Raw genomic sequence first — 6,814 nt, forward strand, 5'->3', positions numbered from 1 at the left:
GGGCAAAACTTGAAAAAAGAGAGTTCCTGTGCAAATACAATGCCCCTTGCAAAAGGACTGTAGAAACATGCGGGCAAGATGGATGTTGATATTAGGAAAAACTCATGAATGGGAGTTGAAGGAAACTCTTTTCCCCTGCCAAATGCTTTTTGTATGACCTTGGGCACATCATTTAGTATTTCCTGGCCTCATCTCCTGTAAAAATGAGTAATACATCCTTGGGATGCTAAATGTGTGCAGGCTATTAAGCGTGTTGAACTGAAGACGTTATAGAAGTGGGAGCCCCTGGGATATGCCATAAACACATAGGATGACAAGGATATGCAAAAACTGTTCCAAAGAAAAGCCCCAAATTGCCTCCTTTTACCCTGCTGTCAGGCCTGGCTCATTCTTCTGAGCTGTTGCTCTGCTAAACGGGGACTGCTGGCTAATCCAAACCCGGACTGAGAGGTAGGATAAACACAGAGCTAAGGCGAAGCTCTGTGCTTTGTGCCCAAGGCCACACCATTTGTGTGACGCCCCCGTGGCAGCAGTGCTTTCAGTGCTGTTATGTAAACCTGCAGAAGTCACACCGTGGACGTAAATAGGCTCCGGGGAAGCCTGCTCTGCAGCACTGCCTCTGCTTCCTACAGCGTGCTGCAGACTCTCTGTGCTGGAGCTGTCCTTCAGGACAGAGTGAGAAACAACGTGTGAATCCCAAAGAAACTGATTCCTTGTTGGGTAGCCCCCAAACATGCAAAACTCAGTGGTGTCCAGGCCCGCAGTGCCCACCTGTTCATCTTGGGACTGAAACAGCGCCTTCATCAGCTCTTCAACCTGAAAGAAAAGCCAGCATCACAGTTTTTCTTCCTGCTGTTCTGTTTTGTTCTGCTTTTCTGGTGTTTCTTAAGATTCTCACTGCCGTGAAATGCAGCTCCGGTGGCAGCAGGAAGCTGGGCAGAAGGGAGAAGACCCTCCAGGGTACAAGGGGGCTGCTGCTTTGCTTGAGATAATGAAGCTCCCTTTCATTGCTGGAAGAAACCAACCCATGCTGTGATTCCTGTGGCACATCTGCCAGCCTAACTGGAGAGAAAACAGATAAAATATTGCTGCCTGTGATGGACCAGAAGAATCTCTTCTGCACACTACCTTGGGGATGGGAAAATGAGTGAGACGAAGTCATTGGATTGAGTAATTTATTTTTATGGTAAAGCGAGGACTGTTCACGTCTTTGCTTCAGCCTTGAGATTTAAGTGACTGAATACCTGAGGAAAAACAGGACTCCTGACTTCTTTCACCACTTCAGCACGTGGCCTCCAGCAAGTTTCTTGCTTCTGTGCTCCTCAGGGTGTGCTTCCAGGGACAAGGGGAGCTAATCTAACAGCTCTCCTCTTCCAAAAACCAGGGCAATGCTCCTGCTCCCAGTGGGTCACTGCACCAGCCTTTTGGACCTCCTCAGGTTATCTCTAAGGTATCATAAAACTAATCCAGGAAGAGAAAGAAAGGGAGTAGTGATTTTTTTTTAATACATGAAGGAGCCCACGAGTGTGGACTGATGCCAGAGGGCCTGAGCCACAGAAGGGAAGGGACAGGAGTGTGGCTGGAGGAAGGAAAGCGAGATCCCCCCTTCCTGGCGCTGGGAAGGAGGCAGTTCAGCTCTGCTGCTCACAGCACTGCACCCTTAATACCTTCTCACTCTTTTCAGCTGCTGGTGAATGTATGTCACCACCTTCCTTGCCCACTTGAGAGGGAGGTGTAGCAGAGGGAGATTATCCTGCGTGAGTGAAGTTTAGAGGGCTAATTATCTAGAAAACACTCTGAGCTGACAGGTGGCAAATAAGCCTGCGGTGCTGTCCGCTGGGAAAAGTTTCCAGGGAGGGGGAAGGAGAATCCTATTGGTAAGCCTTATCCTGGCTTTCCCTGTGGGAGGTTTAAAGGTATCCAGCAACCCCCGGTAAGTGTGGGGTGTAGATTGGGAAGTGAGCTCTGAGGAGTCACTGGGTTTCAGCCTTTAACAAGCCAACCTGTAAAAGGATCTAAAGGCATCTAAAGGATCTAAATCTAAAAGGATCTAAAATGATTTTAGGTCTAAAGTTCTTGGAGGTGTCTCCCCTTGTGCACAGCCCTGCCCTCTCCTGTCTCTCCGAGCTGCACTACCTGACTTTTTGTGCTCCCACAGCAATCCAGATCCACGATCTCTTCTCTTTGGTGATTAGATCTGTGCTCAAGGCCTGTGTTTTCATCCTTTTTATCCCCAGTGCAGCACAGGGAGGCTGGCTCTCTGATCACTATGCATGAAAAGCTGCTACTTAGATATTTATCACGGGCTAAGGTGCTGCAAGCTGAGCGCAGCCACGTGCACGTTCCTTATCTCTTTCCCTTATCCCTTTCCCCTTTCTGTCCTAAACACCACCATGGTTAGCCAAGTGCAGGCTTCTTTCCCTTCCCTTCTGCTCCCCTCCCTGTCTATAGAATCTATTTTTGGTGCTGTCCCAGCAGACAGAGCATCAGATTGCTGTCTCCTTGCCCCTGCTTAGGTGCTCGGCACAGATCCTTTCCTCTGTCCCTACAACCCTCCCATCACCACTTTTACACTCTCCCCAGCTCACCGACCCTCTCCTTAAGGTCCTGGTTTTCCCAGCTCCCGTTCCCTCATTCCTCACCCTGGATAAATGAATTCAGCCAAACAGGTCAGTGCCATTTTCCCCTGTTCCCGACTCTTGAACTGCCTCAAACTGGCCACAGCTCCACTCTTCAAAAAGGAGAGCTGCAGAAAACGTCCTGCAGCCATCACAAGGCCATGGTTCCTGATACCTGACCTTCCTCAGCCCTTCCTCTTCCCCCCTGTGTGTAGGGCAGGGAGTGTTGGCACAGCAGCCGGTGCTGAGAAACCCTCCAGGAGCCTTTCTTGCGTTGGGAAATAGGGTCAGAAACCCAAAGTCAGAAGTATTACGGTGGGAGTTGGAAACCCAAACCCGTGGGAGAGAGATGCTGCCTGTGTGCCACAGCAGTGGAGAGCTGCACTTATACTTCAGCTGGGAAAGAGGGAGGCAGGGAGCATCCATCCCTGTAAGAGAAGGGATTTGTAATGGGATTTTGTAACAGGGAGGTCCCACTGCTTGCAGGGAGAGTTTCTTTGCTCACCCAATGTGTCACAGGACGCTTCTGTCCAGCCTGCTTAGTGCTGCTTCTGGGCTGTAACGGGGCCAAGAGCTGCAAAAGTCAGGAGTGGTTCAGAGTACAGAGTCTGAGAAACCTGCGTGGACCTGTCAGTGTTATCTGCACACTCCTTTGGAAAATAGCATCCTTTAAAGGATCTCCACCTGGGGTCCAAAATCAGCAATCTTATGGCTGAACTCTATTAAACCATCAAAGAGGAATAACACACAACTTTCTTGAAACGTGCTGCCACTGACCACTATTTCCTGAATTGTTCCTGTTATTGTGTAATGCATTTTTCACTCTGAAGTCTCAAGAAACTGACTTCCCCCCCAAATCAATAAAACCTCCACGCAGAGCTACAACCCAAGCAGCTGATCGCAGCTTTTCCATCTTGTTGGCTCTTACGCCGGTGTCTCGAGGAGCAGACAATAGCCAGCGAATGCAGGGGACCAAACAACAAATTTATACAGAGCCCGGGCTGGGAGAGGCAGTGACAAGCAGTTCCCAGAAGAGGAAATGCCAACAGGCAGGGTGGATGAAGTCGAGTTTCCACCATCAGCTTTAAAGCCAGCCGGTTTCCTCCGGAGTCTTCAGCACTGCCTGGCACCCCCAAACTGCGCGGCTGCTCTCAGCCAGGCACGGCATGCAGGCCCTGGCTGTAAGGACATTGCTTGTAGGTTCTTTGTGTTCGTGTGGTTTGACAATGACAGAAAAAACCTGCCCCCTTCAGCCCCCAAAGCCGGCGGGTTTGCTCTTAGCAGGACCTTCTGCAGGTAGGCACCGTAAGCTTGGGCACGAGTATTGCCCTCCTTCTTAGAAAAACCTTCAGTCACCAAGTCTAAAATGACTGCGGAGCATCCTTCACCTAATCCAGCCTAAATTAGTCATAAACACGCTCTGTCCTTAATGATTTTAAGTCTGGAGGAGGCTGGATGCTGGGGGTTTCTCCGCTGGGAAGCACCCGTGAGGTGCAACAAGCAGCAGCCCCGTTGCTTTTAGAATTTTCTGAACTCTTTGAACGCGCTTGCTGGGTTGCAGCCAGTCAGCTGGGGTTGTGGGGTGGCTTCTTCACCCCTCTGGGGGAGCCGAGGAAGGCAGAGCCTACATTTTGGGGGTGTAGTGCACAGCTGGGTGTCCCTGCTTGTTGTCTGCAAGTCCCTGTACAGCAGCGCCCAGCCTCGTGCTCGCGCCTCACCTCGGTTCCTTGTGCTAAAATCTCTCTTTGTGTCAAAGCGTGTACGTTTGTTGCCACACTCGCTCTCTTTTTCCCTTGCTAGGTCTCTCAGCTGCTTCATTTACACTTGTATTTGGACCAGAAAAAAGGGCAGGTAATCTGCTGAGTGCTTACATTAACCTCTAACCAACATCTGCCTCCCCGTAGGAGTGGTTTGAGCTGTTTCCAGCTGAGGCTGGTCTGAGGCCAGCTGCTGTCTGCTCCGCTTCCCGTAGGTAGATCCTGCGTGCTGTGCTCTAAAAGCCCTGATCACATCAGCAAAACGCCTTCCAGGTCCTCTGCTGGCAGTCAGAGAGATGCCAGCAGCCAGGCGGGGAGCTGTGTTTGTGGAAAACCCATCTAACTCAGGTTGTTGCTGCCGTGTTTGCTTCTGTTTTCCCACTGATGGGTAAAGGCAGCCTGGCGCTGCCGCTGCTGCGATCCCATCAGCCTGGTTGGGGTTGACGTGGAGCAAGTGAGGCCAGGACTTGGCCCACAGGTGGAGAAGCACCTCCACAAGCATGTCCTAGGAGTTTGTGCCACACCTCGTGGCGAATATCTGCAGGCTGGTGGCTGTCACGTGCATGCAGACACGTCTGCTGCTGGGGAGGAGAACTGCTAACCTCAGTTACAGCAAAGAGGGAACATTAACAGGGTTCGTGTGGTGCTGGACGTGCAGTGAGTGTGGCTTCGTGTTCCCTTGCCTGTCCATTAACATGCCAGAAGGTGCCCTCCTGTATTAACACCGAGCGCATTAAAAGCTTCTCTTGTATGACTTGACATTTTTCATCCCCGATTCATGTCTCTTCCCCACGCTGTTGCAGCAGCAGAACGGAGTCTCTAGTTAAGAGATTTGTTTTGAAGCCTAAATAATGTCCACAGACTTCTTTCAGATCGTCAGACTGACGGCACGATAAAATCTAGACGCTGTTTGTTTATATTTGGATCAGAGGTAGTGGGACTTTGTTATATAAATTGCAGGTTTTCAAATGATGTGCCTGATTTTATTTTCCTAGAGCCTACGTAAAGCTACCTACCTATGTGGAGGAATTTCTATGCATAATCCTATTGTACTTAAACCCAGTTATTCCAGACTCCTAAGTCCATCTCCCTCTAAAAGGTTTCACTTCAAACGTGAGTGCAGAGATTAATTATAGAAGCCAAGTAATTAAGACACCGCCAGCTATTTCTGATGCAGGGCCTTTCAGAGTGCCTGTTGCAGCACTGGCTTCAGATTTTGGATCCTTCCAAGATTTTCTTTCCCAAGCCATATTGGTTGGGTCAGTGTCTGTGGCCTGGACATGCAGATTTAACATCACTTCTGGAGATAAGTCTGATGTGTTTAGGGGAAGGTGGCCTGCAGGTTAGCTTGTTTTGAAAGCTCACTGTTGGGATATTTTGCCCTCCTCTTTAAAGCAAAAATAAGGAGAGAATGTGCTAGGCGTGAGATGTAAGGTACAACATCACAACACTACAGCCACTGTTGTGACCAAAGCAGGTAGAGACGTACCCAAATTAGTTTTAGATTAATTACTGTGCCAGACGGATGAGAGCTTTAACTTCCCTTAGAATCCCAGAGAAGCTTGTGCAGCTTAAAAGGCCACGTGTTGATGGGCGACGACCTGATATCCTTGGTAGATCACATCTGAATGAGGTTGATACCAACTGGCATCAGTTTCTGGGAGCTGATATTTTTTACTATTTGCCTTTTGTCCTGTTCAGTACCGTTGAGGGCTGGCCCTTCTCTGCCCCTGTCCCTGAGAAAACCAAAGCAAAGAGGGAACTGTCCCGTGTATGACGAGGTTGGTGAGTCCTGGGAGAAGAGGTGGAGGAAGGAAGCCTACAGAAGTCCACTTTCGTCTTTCCCTCTGCTGTGGGATGAACTTTCCTAGGGAGCAGAAGATCAGATGAGTTTGCTAGCAGATACCCTGTAGTGAACAGGGAAGAAAGACACGCCTGCACCCACTTGTTGCCACCAAAACCCCACCTGCCAAAATCTCTGGGACATCTCTTGTGGCTGTAGCACTTGGAAGAGCACCTGTATGATCATGGACAAGATGGTAAACAAAAATCTCCCAAACAGCTGCTCTCGATGTGCCACTTGACTGTTTTCACCAAACATAGTCCGAGATGTCTGCTGTGCTAGATCTGTTTCGATCTTGGTTTCTCTGTTGTTAATAAGTCATGTCTTATGGTGGAATAATAGTCTCTACAGCTGGATGAAGACTTTATTGCTAAAATATAACCGCAGCAGGGCAAACCCTCACAGTGTTGTCCCTTCAAATCTTTGTGATTTCATATACAGCAGCTGCTTATGTGACAGGGAAAGGGCTGGTAATGGCATTGCCATTTTACTTTGAAACTGTCCTGATTCGGTTGTAATCATAATTTCTGTCGTGTTTCCATTTGGGCTCAAGTAGAAATGAGGCAACTCATTTGGTGAAAAAAATGAGTTGAAAG

General features: G+C 49.2%; 1 protein-coding gene across 10 annotated transcripts in view; it reads left to right on the top strand.

Annotated features, from left to right (window-relative positions):
* Positions 1-6,814, top strand: part of REEP1 (receptor accessory protein 1) — a 54,535-nt gene that overhangs the window by 29,551 nt on the left and 18,170 nt on the right. The gene's annotated exons all lie outside the window — the stretch shown is intronic.

The sequence above is a fragment of the Aythya ferina genome (assembly GCF_964211825.1).
Source record: "Aythya ferina genome assembly, chromosome: 4".
Classification (NCBI taxonomy): domain Eukaryota; kingdom Metazoa; phylum Chordata; class Aves; order Anseriformes; family Anatidae; genus Aythya; species Aythya ferina.